This window comes from Syngnathus leptorhynchus, chromosome 16 (assembly GCF_054491065.1).
Source record: "Syngnathus leptorhynchus isolate UIUO chromosome 16, UIUO_Slep, whole genome shotgun sequence".
Taxonomy (NCBI): domain Eukaryota; kingdom Metazoa; phylum Chordata; class Actinopteri; order Syngnathiformes; family Syngnathidae; genus Syngnathus; species Syngnathus leptorhynchus.
In genome coordinates, this window is record NC_141210.1 from 4,310,041 (window position 1) to 4,328,284 (window position 18,244).

An 18,244-nucleotide genomic window follows, 5' to 3' on the forward strand; every position below is an offset into this window, starting at 1 on the left:
CGCCTCCACCTGTCTTTCGGCGTCCTCTCACATTCCCGCGCCACTTCCTCTCCTTTGGCTACATCACAAGACCGCCTTACACTTGATATGCGGGAGATACACCTCCCCCCCCCCCCCCCCCCCCCCCGGCTACTCGACCGTCTTTTCTGACACCGGGGCTTTAGCTGCTGACGCCAGTCTTTCACATTTTCTCGCTGGTCTTTATCCCTCCGTTCAACGTCCGGTCCCCGTAAAGCTTTTTGCAACAGAGGGGAGTGTGTCAACGTGCTGTCCAAGCAGGTTGAAGAGGGTAATTTGAGTCCCAGAGGCGGCCGTGGGGGCTTGGATGTAGTTTTGAAAGGTGCGCTGACAGTCAGAACTCTGCCGCTGATGGCAGCAAAAGTCGCCAAGATGGCTGAGATGTGTGAAAGTACGGAGAAACCGGAGTTTAAATGAGCTCAGAAAAGAGCGAAGGCCGAGCGATTGGAGCTTCATCCGCATGGACGGACTCGACGGGGATGTCACTTTCCGACGTTTGGCTACGTTTGGCCGACGTCAATTTGCACCTGACAAAAGATGGCGACGAGTCTGCCTGAAGCTTAAACGGAAAGGTGTCGAGAGTTTACACGAATAAGCAAAAGCACCCTATTGATACATGACAACTTTTGCCTTCACACTTTGCGTGCACAGAAAAAAGTTTGGCAAAGAACTGGCGCGCGCACGCCGCAATCCCGAAAAAGGGAAGCGGCCTGGAGTTTGAGTGGAGGAGACAAGCGTCTGCTATAGAAGCCGTTTTAATATGTTAGCCCGTCTCCCTGCTGGCTCCCCCTCCCCCTCCCGGGGACGGCACTAATGCCATTAAGTGTGGGACAGATCTGTTCCATGTCTGCAGGCCTGCCAGTCTGCTGGTCTGCCTTGAGACCACTCTCCATCTAATCCCATCCTCGCTCTCCCACTCTCATCCGCACCAGAGACAGGAAGAGGCGACCGGGAGAGAGAGAGAGAGAGAGAGAAAAAATCTAATAAATAAATGAGAGGATGCAAGAGGAAGAAAAAAAAAATATATAAATGAAGTTCTCCATTCTCGTAAATCATGTTGCCAACTTCCAGTAGACAGGAGGGCGGAGCTTAAGGGCAGAGGGAGTATGAGAGAAGGCAAGAGAGCGTTGGAGGGAATACGGGAAGCGTTTCTCTTCCACTCCTCAACCTAAAGCCTTTCTCTGGAGACTTGGTGGCGAGGTGTTTTTAATTGATTTTTGATTAGGGTGTTGTGTGTGTGTGTTGGGGGGGGGGGGGGGCGTGTTGTCCATTAGCATCGATATGGAAGAGAGAGCAAGGCTGAGATACTCCCTCAAAGATGCTGCAAAGCAAATGACAAGTAAATCAAAACGCATATGACATGCACCAATGGGACAAAATATTCTTCTTTAATTCGGTGTTGCTAAACGCTCGGCTTGAATGATGTATCTTTTTGGTTGTCTTTGTTTTCCGAATTTTAACATTGACGCTGATGACTTTTTACCTCACTATTCTTGGTCACAATTTGCAAACTTCCGGAACACAAATGGTGCAGCAACTTATAGCGACAGACAAACTGCTTTATCCCTTGCAAAGAACAACTAATATTTTGGCTAACTGAGACTGTCCTACACTGCCCTCAGATGGCAAAGGTTTTGGTATTTCGGATCCCGCCTCTTCAATTCTGCTCACATTCCAAAGACTTTAAATTGACCTTATTTCTACTGATCTTACATCTAGTGGGCTTTGCTTCCAAGTCTGCTGCAGCTCCATTTAAAAAAAAACAACAACTTGGTTACATAAAGAATTTCTCTTTGACAGTGTCAAATGAAGATAACTAATGAGGTGGCATTAATATTCAATACCTTCCCGATAGTTTTCATCTTATTGCAAAGTAGATTGTGCTGGTGTACCTAATAATAAGAACAATCTTTGACGGGACCTCAAGATACTCTTTTGTTCATAGATGATAGCAGGAAGTGGCTTGTACAGTGGGTGTATAACAAGGGAGGGAGGGAGGGGAGGGGGGGGGTCAACTAAATCGCCGCCAGGGAGTGTTCAATTCCCATCTCCCATCTTTTCACACAACTTTTCTTTCAATCTCTTTTCCTCTCACTCTCTAATTCAGTCCTCTTTCCAGTAGATCATTTACGTGTGTTTTGGTGCAATCCATTGCTGCGCCTATTCCTGCACGATCCTGAACTCTCCATCACCCCATTACGCAGCCAACATTTCTCCACGCGCGCCAACAGCCTCATGTTCTCAGCTTCCCAGAATGTGTTGTTTTATTTTCCGACACACTCCCCCCCCCCCCCCCCCCCCCACCATAACCACACCCGTTGCTTTTATTCTTGTGTTGTTTTTCTCATCTGTATTATCAATCTGTCATACAAGGTGAGAGAAAGCGAGAGTCCCTTACTCTTAAGTCAAACACACGCACGCACACACATTTTTTTGCTTGCACAATGACTTGAAACATCCCCAAAAAGGCTTTCATTGGAACCAGATGTTCCCAGCATTCCGCCAGGATTCTCAGCCAGATGACAAGTCTCCAGTACCGCCGCACAGTGCACATATTTACCCGGGATACACGAGCATAATGAGTCTCAAGTGCAGTTTTTCCCATTTTACGATATTTTTTTTTCCCGCCTACGATCTTTGTCGCGCTCATGAATAATACAGATGATTTTTACCTTTGGCTTTTCAAAACAACACCCCGTTCCTGGTTATGAAAAACAGCTCAGGGTTAATCGCGTAACCATGACAACAGAAGACTGACAAACTTAAGTGCCACAGATGATCTTTTGTAATGAAACCATCCATCTATTTTCTTTGCTACTTAAACTTTCTTGTTCAAGGTTGAGGCGAGCTGAAACCGATCTCGGCTGACTTAATGCGTGATGTAGGCTAAACCTTGATTGGTCGCCGATCAATCACAGGCTATGTGCCGTGGATATTGTCCGTTAGTATTTGTTTAACTGTACAACAAAGAAAAATCCAAATTTTCTTGCAATTTTGTTTGGTATTTTTTGCGGGGGGTTTTGTGTGTGCATTTTTTTTTCACAGGCCGCTAATGTTTTAATTTAATTATCTTATGCTGTAATGTGATAGCGTGTTAAGAAAATCGGCACAAGTCAGCAAATTTTAAAAGAACTAATATCGGCCGATTAAATCGACGAATCAGTTGGCAGAAATGTTTTTGGGCAGATTTGCTCATTTGTCTTTATCATTTAAATTTGGGTTTATATATTGATCTAATACAACATAAAATAATAATCATAATAAATAATTTGTCATATATATATTTTTTTTCTGATAAACTGAAAAATTCCATTGTGTTCATGGATTTGAGCGGAAGCAACCTAGGACGATTCAAAGGGGCGCTTACTTTAATGAGCCAAAGTAAAAGAGTGCAAAGATGGCGCAAAGTGATTCTAAGTAAAGAGTCAGTGATGACATTGAAGGTGTCATTTGCGAGGCGACAAACGCGCCTCTCAGCATTTAGATGGGCTCACAATTGCGCCGGCGCAGATCACAACCAGAGTGTTTCTCTCCTATCTGGTAATTAGTTCTCCCTCGGTCCCGACGCAGCCATTTGATGTTATTTGGAGACGGAGTGCCATCATTCCGCCGCTCCTAAATTAAACCGTAATTGTTCCGCAGTTTCAATGAAGCGCGGCGTGCGCTCCGGCTGACAACAAACATCTGAGCCAGGCGCCCGAGCTAACGCCTGATCACACTGTTTCGCGCATCTCGTGGGAATCCATTGGGGTTTTGTGCAAAAAAAAAAAAAAAGTGTGATGCACTGTAATTGCTAGACCACATGGCGCCTTTTGGATGACTTGTAAAAGAGTCACACATCTTGAAAAGTACAACAATCGAACACCATCAACCTTAAATCAAAGTTGCTGGATTTGCATCACATATGAACAAGAACCCATTTGGCATCAAAATATGTACAATTAAAAAAAAAGTCATTTAAAAACAAACAGAAAAATTCAAATATAGTCAATTGTTCTGATCCGGTGTTCTCGCAAGGCCATTCCAATCATGCTCATCTAATCACATGCTGCAAATAAATGTCAACTTCCAAAAGGTCAAAACGGTAATGACGGGAATATCGTCAAAAGTCAATTTCCTCGATTACACGCTAAATATTTGACTCGACTGTGGATATTGTTCAGCCTGTCATCTCAAAAGGAAACAAAAAAGGGAAAAAATAAAGAATTATAGATTGCGTTTATTGCCATGGTGGAAATATAACTGACCCTGGCATCCCCCCCAAAAAAAGACACTGATAAATGACCTCCCATGTATTGATTGCCTCACGCAGAATAATAACAAGCAACAGCGAACGCCGAGGTCTTAATATTTGCTGCGCCAAGCCTTTTTTTTTTTTTTTTTTCCTTCTCCGTTCTTTTATTTTATTTCCTACTTGTCCTCAGGTTTAGTTTTAATGGTGGCGCAAATCAAGGCTAGAAACACAACACGCTCTCCTCTCAATCCATAAATTACATTTGCACCTCCAGCTAACTTTCACTTTTGCCGCTTGCTAACTTTATCCCACTCCTCATAAGTTTTCTCATCTCCACATGTCCAAGCGCGCCTCACATCCACGTCGGTCAGCGAAAGCGGTCCCAGCTGTACTTCAAAAAACTCGGCGCTAGTCAGGTAGACACATTCGCCGTGTTCTCGCAGCTTGGAGTAATATCCAAAGTGCAGGTGGGACCAAAACTAGCCGAGCGTGCCCGGGCCAAGTTTGGAGTGATGATCACTACAGAGATTGAACAATCATATTGAGGGGGGGGGATTGCGGACTTGGGGTACTTGCACTCTAATTGGTAAATTAGCGAAGCCTATTTCTGAGCGCCAGGCCCGGCTTTGGGGGACACCCACAGCTCATTATAGACTCATATTGTGGGCAGAGGAGGAGAAAAAAAATACAGGAAATGATACAATTGCTCAGGTGAGGATGGCAATTAAGCCAGTGCTTAAGAAGAACAGGAAATGATGCCTCATAGAAGCCTAATTTACTATTTTGTCTCTTGTGTCTGCCTTTAAATCACTGCTGGTCCACGGCATTTTTATTTTATTTTTTTTTTGGTCAGAGGCAAGGGGGGCAATTACTGTTGTTTACTCATTGCATGCATCTTTATATATAGCTTTTTACTGCGTGTGTCACTTCATTAGTTACATCCACACAATCTAACGAGTTCCAATACCGCAGCTGGATCGTAATTGATGCCCTCGCCACGGGTAATAGAATAACATTTTGACTGCCATTTAGCAAAATATGCCGTTGTATTTTGACCACACTGCATCATCAAAATCGAGTTACTTCCGATTTCAATTGTAGTTATTTTCCAATCTGGTCTGGTTGCTAGCCAATTGAAACGCAGTGAAACAGATTTCTACTTCAGCCATTAGACTGGTTGACAAAATAGTACTTTTTTGGTTGTTTTTAATTAGAGATTTGATTAAATCGTGTCGTTGTGTTGCGTTTGTATTCGTTTTACGATTTCTGGTGTTTGGATGTGAAAGGAGAAGCAATGATTGGAGGATGAAGTCAGGGGGCGGAGCTTATGCAACTGAGAATGATGGGTAGAGTGAGCCAGCGAGCTTGAAAAAAAATCATGTCTTCGATCAAAAGTCGACCAGACTGTCGTCGCGTTATCGTTGAAAAATTGTTCAGCCATTAATACTTTATGAATTTTGTTTGAACGGCGCAGCAGGTTTGAATCCATTTTTTTTCCAAAAGGGCTCAATCCGGGCCAGTTAGCTGCACGTGTCATTAAACCCCAAATATTTGAAGCGGCTACACGGATGAGAAGCCCGCCGCTCGGCTTTCCCAGCTTTGAGCGTCGGCCCGTTGCGTTTCTCTAATATTGATTGACCGCCCGTCGACCGCACAAATTACACTGCAAATTTGGTTTAAGAAGATTTTCACCCGCTCGCTCATGAGAAATGGAAGGTAGAAAAGAAAAAAAACAAATCCGAAATACACAAAAGCACCGTGAGGCTCGAATGGGCGCAATCAATGGAACCAAAGCCACGTTGTTGCTCTAATGGACGCCACTAATTGCCGTAATGGCACCTCGTGCTCTTCACCTTTACTCGCAGCTCACCGCAAGGACGCCACTGATCCTTTAGCGCTCCCCCCCCGCGTATCAACGCCCCCCTTCCACACTTCTCTGCCAATTTGCCAGCAGTAAAACTAATATTGTCTTTAATCAGATGCAATTAGCCCCTCCAGTTAAGATCACCTTCCAATTACAACTCATTAAGACTCTAATGCCATCAAGGGGAGTCACAAGAAGCACCGCCCAGGTAGCCCACCTCCCCACCCAACAGGACAAATGTATTCCGTCTTTGCCCCTCTAAAATATTCCGACATATTCTGTTTTGATCAGCATCACTCGCCGGCTACAAAAACTCGAGCTATCAGATTTTTTTTTTCTTTTACACTCCAACAAAAACGCATTTATTGTACAGTAATTGCAGTTGTTGGAGAACAGAGCCGCCCCCCCCCCTCCTCCTCCTCCTCCTCGTCCATCGCTTCTTTTGCTCAGCTGAAGAAGGTCTACGCTCATTGATCTAATCAGCTTGTTTGGAGCTTCAAATGGTGTCTTTCAATGCCGCATAAGTGAAGCGCTCGCTGATTGGCATCGAGAACAATCGGTTGAAAATTGCAACGCGTCGAGTACCGATAGGGGGAACGATAAACATTGGACGACCTGTGGCCCAACCTTGCTTCAAGCGTGGATACTATTCGCATAATCAATAGGGCTACTCCACTGACAAAACAATATCAATAGGTTTGAAGAAGGAGGATTGGATCAAGTGCTGGAGAGTGGCGAGTCACTAAAAATAGACATCCTCTCTTGTCAAATAGCATTCCGAATCCATCGGCCGAACGTTCTGGTAGATATCCTTCAAAATGTTCTTGATGCTATGGAACGGTAGCACGGCGGCCATGTTATGTTTGTTCGGCGGCCATGTTGTGTTTGTTGAGAACAAGGAATAAGCAGTGTAAAAGAGACTCATTTGGATTAGCTCGTCTCTCTATTAAGCTCCAAAGCAGTTCTTCATTGATTCCTGTGCCTGCTGCTGTGTAGTTGTTGTTTTTTTCTCTCCACCTCAAAACTTGAAGTGAGAGCGCGCTACCTTGAAATAAATGTGCTAAAGGCGCATAGACATGGCACCCTTGATGGATTCAAGCGCTCTCTTTGAATGCTCGCACCCTTTTCTCCAGGCGGATAAAAAAAATCTTTGAGCTTGGAATGTTAAGAATCTGAAAACTTTCAAGTGCAGCCTCACGCTCATAAGGCCCCGTCGAGTCAAACGGACATTTTTAAACATGAGTCGGCGAACGATTTTGTGACGCGGTGATTAACATCTGAGGGGTTTTTGGTTTTCCCCCCCTTCCTCCTCTAATTAGCCTTTGCCGATCAATCAACAAGTGAATTTGATGGCGACAGAAGCGGCGATGGCGGCACTTTTGGAAATAATTGAGCAAATTAACGTATTTGAGAAGTTGGCGGGGGCGGAATGCGAGCGCACCGAGCGAGGACGGAGAAAAACGGAGCTTAATGGTAATAAACAAAACACCCAGGCTCCGTTCTGTTTTGCCCTCCGGGATGAATCTGCTTATCTGAATAATCAGCCCGGAGACTCGTCGGTGTCACATGATGCCAATGCGCCTTCTGATCCGCACGTCACCAACCAGTCGCCCGCGGGGCGTGCATCCGGAGCCCCTGCAGCGCGGCCGACGTGCACCGGTGCTCCCCGTTCCCGTTACGTGCGCGTGGATTCATTGCTACATTGCATGTGATGAGAATAAAGCAGGCGACATATTATGGAAAATTGCCTTTTAAATGTTTTGCATTCAAATAGTTGAGTCTGTGGACTTCCTCCACAGAAATGAGACACGATTATTCGACTAATCGAATAATCGTATACAGAATGTATTTGTGAGTCTGTGGACTTCCTCCACAAGTAATATTTTACCAGCTACCTCTTTCCAAAATGTTGTTGTCACTATAGATTATATTTTTTTGACACGATTATTCGATTAACCGAATAATTGTATAAAGAATGTATTTGTTGGGTTTAATTAAAAAAAAAATTCACAGTTACTGTTTATTCCTTATAGTAGAATATGAAACCACCCCCAGAGTATGTAAAAATAAAGATGATCACGTTAATTATTATATAAAGTCAATCCTGTCCATGATGTACAGAAATAGTTGCGCTGGCAGGCGGGGCATGCTGGAGGTGGAGATCAGTGGTGGGCTGTTATTTATTCCACTTGCCTGAGGTGCCGTGGCCCCGCCTCCTCGCATTTGCGCTCGGCCGAGGTAATTAGAGAACATCCATATGTGCAACAGTTTTAATGACTCGCGTAAATGTAATGTGTAAATGTGTGCTACTTGAGGCACGAACTTTATTGGGAGGGGGGGGGGCCCTCCTGGTGTCCGCGCCCGCGTCTTTCTTACTAAATCAACGTAATCCGACAAAATGTTCACCCGTGGGTGGCTTTTTGCTTCACATTCTCGCTTTTTCTTCAGCTTCAAAATTGCTTCAAATCAAAATGGCTGACTGATTCTGTTTTTGCTGGACACCCTTAAAATACATTTTCACCAGGACACATGCGCCTGACAAAATTGCCAAGATTGATGACATTTTAAGGCCTTGGAAAAGCAATTCACTTGTCAAAAAAAAAAAAAAAGGGATAAACAGCGATTCCAGTCGTGCCTTCATAGTTGTGCCCCCCGCCCCACCCCTTTGAGTTCTTAAGCACTTGTGCAGCTGAAAAGATTTACCTTGTCCTCCCCTCTTCGTTCTGCAGAGTCACGCTGCCCCCCCCCCGGAGCCTCACTCCCACCCTCTCTCATTCATTCTGTATCCCCCTTGTCCTCCCCCCCCCTCCCTCCCCCCCGCTCTGGCTGTGTCACCCACAGCATGGCGTTAATACACCAATTAGTACTAAAAGCAGATAATGGACTACGTCGGACCGCAGAAGTGGAAAAAAAAAACAACCAACAAGACACAGAGAGCGGCGTAGAAAAAAAGGAGGCCAATAGAGGCGGCGACGGCGGAGGTGTCTTTATCACGCACGTGTGGTGTGAAAACGCTGTGAGCAAAGTGCATGATGGGAAGGAGCACTTCGGCGGTCGCGGGGTTGCAGCATAAAAGCCGAGGTGTTCCACCGACGCTTTGCCGGCTCCCGTTGCCGAAATCTATTTGGCTTAGTTGGACCCTTAAACACTTTTTCAGCTGCTTCCTTCCCATTGCACTCCTGGAAATGCCATGCAGGTTGTTCTTTTTTTTTTTTTTTTTTCCCTTTTCTTCTTCTTTCTCATATCTACGCCTACAGGCCTCCTTCAACGGCGAATATAAAGGGCACGCATGAAAGCCCCCCGAAAAGACTTCCTCCAGGGATGCTGAGTACGCACCAAAGTGTTTTCATGTTTCTCCAACAGCCAACACAAATAGGATATTGATTCTTTTATTATGAAAATATGTCTTTGGTTATGCTTTTAGAAAAAAAATCAGCATGCCGAACACAATGCGGGGATTCGTACAAAGGGCCGCATTGGACAACAGACCGAGCCCCGCCGCTAATAGCTAATTTCCGCAAATCAGAAAGTACAAATTATTAAGAGATACATTTTTAATGCTCATTGAAATATATTACAATTAAAACAAATACAAATATCCGATGATAGATGTTTTAGATTCACACACGAGTTTAAACTGAGTATTGTTATTATTATTTCCCCCCCCAAATGATATAGCGTGTGTAGCGAAGCTAAACTTATTGCTGTTGACTATTTTTAGCATGGAGTTTACATGTGCCAATAACAGCCACCATTTCCACGGGTATTCTGGACAACTGTGATCATTTCTGTAAATTGTTTAACAATTTGTAACCCTAAAAAGCTTCTAACAAGCACAACATATCTGCCGTTTTGTGCTACAGGAGATCATTTTCCGATCATTGCTAAATAAGAAAGCTGTCTGCTGGTAAAAATAGAAGGCGCTTGCAAACAGGCTAAAGGTGTCGTGTAAACAGCCGTGCTGCTTCAACGTGAACCCTGACTCGGAGAAATTGACATTCACCAAACATGAGGTGGGAGAAATTAAAAAATGGCAGCCGGCCTTCATATACTTTAAAAGACAAAAACAACCGACGCTCGGCTAAAGAAGATGGAAGACGAGCGAATGAGAATAATTAGTTTTAACAAAGACGCGGTGCGAGATATGCGCGATAAAACCGCCACAATGAAAAACAACGACGACTTTCTTATCGTTAGATTTGCTTTCATTTTGCCTGCGCCGCTTGTATATTTTTTCTCTTTATCAAGTGACATCTGCACAAAAGCACAAAACCTATTATGATTTGACAATCGGAGGCCATTCTGAATGCGACTGTGATTCAGGGCCGCGTCTATCAATGCCAAAGCCCGTTTGTACTAGGAGTAGCGAAATATAATATCCTCTACAATATTAATATTGGAGAGTCGCCATAATAGTTGTGTGCTTACTGTAGATGACAATCGTCATGTTGTGGATGGATAGATGATGATATTTGAAGCCGCTGACCTTTGCTTTGCAAAAGGTTTTGTTAGCCAGTTTAAAAATGTCAACAATCAATTTATTTCGGCGATCGATCCGGGTCGTCTCTCCTTCTGCAAAAGACTTTTCAGAACTACGTAGCTTGATTTGACTGATTTATTATTTTTTTTTTTCAATTTGCCGATGATGAGTCGAGTCGCAGTTGATTAAACGTGACTTCAATGTATATCCATTTAATAGTTTATCTGTGTTTTGGGTTAAAACGACAACAATTGATGCAAAACTTTAGTGTTTTTAAAAAAGAAATAATAATAATAATAAAATAGGGCGTGACTGGATGACAGAAAAGAAGGCACAATACGCTCAACTGTGCGTAAGCGAGTCACGACTGGAGCCGTCACGTTCCCCGCCGCCGACATCTGTCACTTAGACTTGTTACGCCTCGCCAGGAATACAAACATCTTCAGCACCAAACGTGTCCTACATGATATTGTATAGATTTTTCTGTCAGCTGCCTGAATGCCGCCAATCTGGCTTTCTGCTACGTCGGCAGAGACTAGACACAGAGCAAGGATTGCAATTGTGTACTATTTAATCGTGGTGATGGAACAATAGTGTTGGCATTGTGTCGTCACTCTTCTTGTTGCTAAGAGACCAGAGGGTGGGATGTACAACCTGCTGTGGGTACACACTGGAAATGTGTTCACGTTTTGCTTGGGAGTGGGCCACTGGTCCGCGGGGGGGCTTACCTTGGAGTCTCGTCTGATCTCACACACAAGTGCACTTGCAAGCTCACTCGTACTCTCTCTCACACGCACACAAACACACACACACACATCATTTATTGTTCAATTATTTCTCATGTGTGTGCTGCAGAGTACATTGCGTTTGTTGCCCGTGAAGGTCAGTTGAGAGGATTGGAGATACACAGACTCAAGACGTATCAAGTCCAATCCGGTTATTTCAGCGTACCGTTTGCAGTCGTAATAGAACCCCCCCCCCCCAAAAAAAAAAACCTCCGACGATACTTCAATTGGATAAATCCATTTGGCAGCGTAACCTATCTTGTGTTTAGAAAGCAAAATGTTGCTGTTTATCTGAACGAATGAGCTTGGCAAGGTTATTGTCACGCGGCGGAAGGCGTTTAATTCAGTCCTTTGCTGTCATCCCCGCTGCCCATAAACAAAGTGGCAGTTGTAATGTATGACCCCCCCGCGTTAAAGTGCTGAGTAAGAGCAAGAGAGCGCATGCGGCAGTTTTGCATGCACGCAAACGCGCAAGCGGCCGCTGAGTAGCTTCCCTCGTCACCCGCTGACTCACAAGCGCGCCTGTTCGCCCATCGCTGAATCGACTTTTTTTTTTCGGGGGGGGGGCACATTTATTATTTGACTAAAACTATTTTAGAAAAAAAAAATGCATCTATTAAGTCAATCCTGTACAATGCACATGAACAGTTTGACAAGCGGAAGTGTCACATACGTTTTCCTTTTTTGGACATTGGGGGGCGTTTCACAACTGGAAATGAGACGACGAGAAGGCGCCACCAGCTTCGAATGTCAGCGCGACGAAGAAGCGCACTGGTCCAAAAGGAGCTTGAGAATTTTTTATTAATTTTTTAGGGCAAGTGTGTATGTGTGAGGCAGCTTGTGTGTGTCAGCTGTCTGTTGACTGACCGCGAGTGTGTGCGTCAGTGCGCAGCAGTTCGGCGCATGCGAGAGAGAGCGCACACGCTGCGTCCTTCCCCTCCTGCTCGCTTTGCCTCTTCATCGCCTCTCATTTGAGGCTGCGAGCGGTCGAGGAGACCGCACACACTCTCCGGAATCAAGGACATTTCAAGCCAAAGAAAAAAAAAACAACAATACTTGTTTTTGTCTTATTGCGTATGACGCTAACTTGCGTGCCCATTGCGCGTCCTTCCCCAAGTGGGACGATGCGGTCGTTGTTTATTTTGATGCCCGCACGGGCGCGTTTTTATTAGTGAGGAGCCAAACCTCTATCCCTAAACTACCTATTTTTGACTTTTTCCCTTTTTTTGCGGGGGGTTGGAGGGGCCAATTTTGTTTTGCCGTTAATTTTTCATTCGTATGCATCCGCACGAAGGTGGCATCCACAGAGGAGGAGAGAGGAAGGAAGAAGCTGCAAGAAAGTGAGGCGGGACGCCAGAATGAATGAGCCACACTAAGCTTCCCCAGCAAGAGCACATTACACCACCACAGGTAGGACGCTTTTCCATTCTTGTGATTTTTGATATAACGTTATGTGCATCGTCTTCTCCGACTGGGCTTGTGTTACGTGGATATACATTATTAATATAGATGGACTCCGATATGCGTCCCTGCAAAAGCTAGGCTTTCTTTTAATGCAGCCAACAAGGGCAAGCGTGCACAGAATATTTCACCGTAGTCAACACACACACACTCCCTAGAAGTGTTTTTGAATTTACAGTGCAAGGAAGCCCAGAGCCACAAAGTGAACTACTCTCAACATCCCGTACAGAGTACACCATTAATCCTCCACCTTGTCAAATCATGACCTGTGGGCCGCTTGCCCTCGGCAGGAGGAGGAGGAGAGATGGAAAAGGGAGAGAGAGAGGGAGAAAGAGAAGGGCCACAAGAGTCCTTGACAAACGTCCCCACGGCAAATTGAGTTGTACTTTAATATCCCTTTTAACTTTGGTAAAGTAGTCAAAAAATGGAGGTGAGATTGACAAATGTCTTGTTTGGCTGCAGAATAAGCCTGGAAAAAAAAAAAAAAAGACCCCCCTCCCACCAGCAGCTTCTTTTTCTTCTTCCGCACAGTAATTAAACATTTCATCTCGGGGTTCACATGGTGAAGCTATGCTGATCTAATTCCCCTGCATAATAAAATCTGTAATAAAAATAAGAAGAAAAAAAGAAAGAGGCACGGGCGGCCCCACGGAAGAAATGAAACCTTTTGTCTTGGTGGTGTTGTGATAAAATTGAAGCGGTAGGTAGGTAGGTAGCTAGGAAAACAAAATGAGGGCAAGCCAGGCATGTTATTTCCTTTTGCTCATTTCACCAGCCTACTTTGTGCCGGTTCTGACAATTGCCGTGTCTATTCCGAGGTGGGAATGGGGGGGGAGGGTGGGGGCTGTTAAATGAAATTCAAATTCTTCAGGTGCTAAAAAAGAAGAAGAGAAAAAAAAAATCGCAATATTGGAGCTGTCTGATGGCGTTATCTGGCCGTTCAAGAAGCCAGACTCGGAATTGGTTTACTACCAAACCCGCCCTCCCTAGGAAGACAGAGGGATTTATTCCCCCCCCCCTCCCTGCCTCCCCACCTTCTTGTCTGTGCGTCACATCACTATCAGAAAAATTATTCTCGCCTCTCACTGGCTGAATAATATTCATACATTAGCATGGCATTAATGGCCGTCAGACTTTTAATAAGTCACCGGCCGTAATTAGATTTATTGCAGTTCACGATCGAAACACTGCCCCGGTCCGATTGGTCGACTCTGTTGCCAGAGGATGGAGCAAATATAGACGACCTATATCATTTTTATTTTTTGCTTGTATGCTAAATTAATTTGCCGCCTTTGCGCTCACGTGCGGGTGAGTGAGCAGGCGTGCAAAAGGCAGATGTGCGCACACACATTTATACATTTTTAATTTAGACGCATACATAAATGGAGGTGAAATGTCCCAAAAGTGAATCCTCTTGTTTCCTTCTACGTCTTTTAATATGCATGTGCTCCCCCTACAGCTCTTTTAACAAGGCTTCCTCGATGAATATGTTAATAGGAAATCATCAGAAAGACAGCCACTAATATGAATTTCAGAAATTGACCCACGACACTGAATTTCCTTCATGTCCTCGGGACAGCTACGTTTTATTTTTTTTTTCTTGTCCCCCTCCACGTGAATCCGAGTGATGCAAGGCTTCTAAAATCCAGGCCAGGCTTAAAATTCTGAAAAGAAGAATCATCATTTATTGGAGAGACAAAAAAAAAAAAGCTTTATAGTCAGACTTTTGTCAGTGAGTTTTCACAGACGCATTGAAAAAGTTGTTTTTCAAGTCACGTTGGCCTTTGAACTCGCCGAACAGTTTTAATTAAAAACATAATAACTTCTTGCGGCGGTACAACAATTCCACAAATATGCCGGCCATCTGGGCAGCGTTTTGATTTTCAAATCTCATAGTCTAACTGACAAACATGTCACTTAAGTCATAAAATTTCAATCAGTACTTTTTGTGTCTTCTAAAAACATCGTCGTGGTTTGTGTTTCATTTTATGCTAGCTCCCTTTTAGCCCAATAGCAATATATATATATATTTATAAATGTATATATATATATATATATATATATATATATATATATATATATATATATATATATATATATATATATATATATATATATACAATTTCGTGCCTCTGTCCAGCTGACCTCTGAGGAAGTTATTTTTGTGCTAATCACGTCCGTGCTCTGTATTGATTCTCTGTAATTCGGAAGATTGTTTGCAATTATAATCCATTCATAACAATCCTTTTGCAAGATTGGATTTTTTTTTTTCTATTCTCCGCTGCCCAAATAAATAAATAAGTCATTTTGTCTTTGTGGCGAAGCGGGTTTTCATGATATTTGTTGGCGATTTCTTTTCAGAAGCGTTAATGATTTAAGTGTTTTAATTGCAAGAAGTGATTAAGGGAGTTTTCCACCAGCAATTCCTTCCAATTAGACTGCAGGCGTCTGTGATGGATGCCGTGCGGCGTATTGTGAGCTGTTTGTGCATTTTCTCCGCTACAGTCTGTCTCCAGATAGTTTGGGAACAAAGAGCTGCTATCGGTTTGTCTTCTCGTATTGGCGAGCGGCGTCTCTGGTGAGGCAGGACGGGAAGGCCGTTCAACAGTTTATTGCGCTTCAGTGTTGAAAAAAAAGTCATTACTAGCTAAAATGGTTAATTGTGGTTTTGTAATGTGTTTATTTTTGTCATTTGGGGCCAGTACGGTGGAATAGTGGATGGTTTTTCCGCCTCACTGGATTCAGGCTTTGAATCTCCTGTACATGGTGTAGTTTTAATTATTGAATATGAATATTTACTCTATTATGTTTATTGAAGCAACTATTTGGTAGGGATGTTTGATACCATTTTTTTCCCAGATCGATCGATACCTGGATGAGTCGCTGATACAAATAAACGATACCACTAGTCATAATTTGCTTTAAAATTGTATAACATTAATGGCAATCTAATATTCTTCTAATTTCTAGTTTCCTAATTGCAAAACAACCTTAATATGGTGGTTGATACTGGTTTGCTTGTCAGAATAGTTCTAATGCAAAACTCCTTTTACTCCACTACAGTATTACTCCTACTCATATAATTATTTCGATGATTCATTTTTACTCGGATCACCGTGTCGCCGTGCACACGACAAGCCGCAGTTAAAAGCTGGAGGTTTAGGTTCCGAGTGATCCGTTTTCCTGGAACCCATTTCACGTGCTAATTCAATTCCACGGCTGCCGGCCTTCCGCGCACTGGCGCCAGCGTTGGCGAAAATAAGCGTCGACAACAGGAGAGCACGGACACGCGCCCATTAAAAAAAAAAGAATCAATAGGGACTGTTTTTCATAAATTGAGTGGGTGTTAAATTAGCCAAACGGGGCTGGCGGGCAACACGTGGGGATTGAGTGAGCGGTATATTTGGGTGGTGTCTATTGACTGCGACACCGGCTGAAAAGACCCCAAACCCGATGCTCGATCAATAAGGAACAATCAGGCCTGCCGCCATTTGTGTTTGGACTTCTTTCAGAGTGGAAGCCAGTGCAATTTTCACCAGCAAATACTTGCAACGTTACTGTAATCTTGTAATGACCACTTCTGATTGCCCCTTTGTCGCCCGCCTGATTTTCACTATCCAATCTCCAAAGCGCTATTGGGATCGCTATGTTTTCTCACACGTTGAATGGGCTTTAAAGGCACCGTGCAAATATCATTCTGACGCCACTTGAGAAAACCCCCCCTTCCCTGACGGCCCACCCCACCTCGAATCAATATAACCTTGCCCTACTGGTTGTTTGGCATTTCAGCGAAGTCGGTCACGGCTGCTCCTGCCAAAGCTTTAGAAGGGCAACAGCGCTCTTAAAGCTGCAGGATCGATTCCCATGCTGTTGCAAAGCGTATTGAATATTACCGCGCAGGAAGCCAACAGCAAAATAATAAAAAATAAAAAAAGACCAACCAATTTGAATGTTTGGGAAAGTCGACCGGTTCTGTGCCATTTTTTGGGGTTTTCCGTGGTTGCCTCTCGTGCAACAAATGCACAATTGATATCCGTCTCAGTCAAAGTAGCTTCCCACCTGTCCTCTCTAAAAAAGAGGAGTCGCCCGCAAATGAAAGCAAACGCTGATCAATTGACCTTAATAGCTTGCCCCGATCAATCTCCATGTTTTTTCTGACGGCCCGACACGGGGGCGCCGGCGTAATTGGCTTGAACACGGGAGAGGCAGTGTTAATGGCAGGAGTCCACTCCTTCCTTGCTTCCGCCTCCTCCCGAGCTCGGCAGTCCTCACAGCTCTTGCGGGCGGCGTCAATACTGTCACCTCTTTGTCCTCGCAGCCATCTTCTTAATAGCGTGTACGACCCCTTTTAAAGTCTAACGCTCAACATCGACACGTTCAGTCAGGCTGCAAAATTAGGAGAGACAATGTATTAACAGTGTGTGTGTGTTTTGTGTGTGTGTGTGTGTGTGTGTGTGTGTGTGTGTGTTTGACTACCTGTCTGTTCTCTACAGGCAACAGATGTTCAGAGTTTTGTAGAATGAAGGTTCTCAAAAGTTTTTGTCCAGCATTAGCAAACCTTTCCTTAAACACATCATTGTCAAAGTGTAGTGCATGTAGCACTGGAGGTACATGAGCTCCCTCTAGTGGTACGCAAAAATAAATCCCGGAATTAAATGTTCGAACTACGCGTAACGTTACAGTGGCTTCATTTTTGTTTTCATCCGGTGCAGTACAATTCCGTTGCATAAAATTTTAGAGTTACATTTCAAACAGTTTTGCAAATTTATTTATAAAATTGGTACTTACTAATGTATGTGTATTATTTAGAAAATTATTATTAATAAATTATTACTAGAAAAAATTCAATCAATAAATAAAAACAGGACTTAAATGTAAAATTAAATATTTGCATATTAAATTGCAAATATAGTAGTGAGGAAGGAAAAAAATAGCACTTGGTTGTTGGACGACTACATAAGTGTGTGCGTTATGTGTGTGTGTGTGTGTGTGTGTGTGTGTGCTGGGGGGGAAAAAAGAAAGAGCAGAGCACCAGAAGAGACCGCGTGATGGAAAGTGAGCTCAACGAGCAGGAGAGCACATCACAACCGGGGTGGATTAATTAAGGATTATAATTACATTGGGACTGTGCGGGCCTCACCTGAGACTGCCCCTTTGCCGCCGACGCTTGGCTCCTGGTGCCCTGTGTTACCCCCGGCCCACCCCTTCTCTCCCGCTTCATAACAATGAGACGAAAACACCAGGCTCACTTGCCGTGCCGCACGTTCACCTCTTGTTGACCACTGCCGAGCTTGAATTGTATCTAAAAGCCTCTCCGCTGCCTTTTACAATCTGCTTCAGCATATGTTGCGCTGCGCTGTTTGAATGCTTCTCTCCCATCCATATGTCCATTTTGTGGCCGG

General features: G+C 44.0%; 1 protein-coding gene across 6 annotated transcripts in view; it reads left to right on the forward strand.

Annotated features, from left to right (window-relative positions):
- adgrl1a (adhesion G protein-coupled receptor L1a) overlaps window positions 1–18,244 on the forward strand; it is a 123,840-nt gene that overhangs the window by 30,742 nt on the left and 74,854 nt on the right. For all 6 annotated transcript variants that reach the window (XM_085933115.1, XM_085933114.1, XM_085933119.1 and 3 more), the window contains one exon: window positions 12,676–12,791. The gene's annotated coding sequence lies outside the window, so the exon portion shown is untranslated. The remainder of the gene's footprint in view (window positions 1–12,675; window positions 12,792–18,244) is intronic.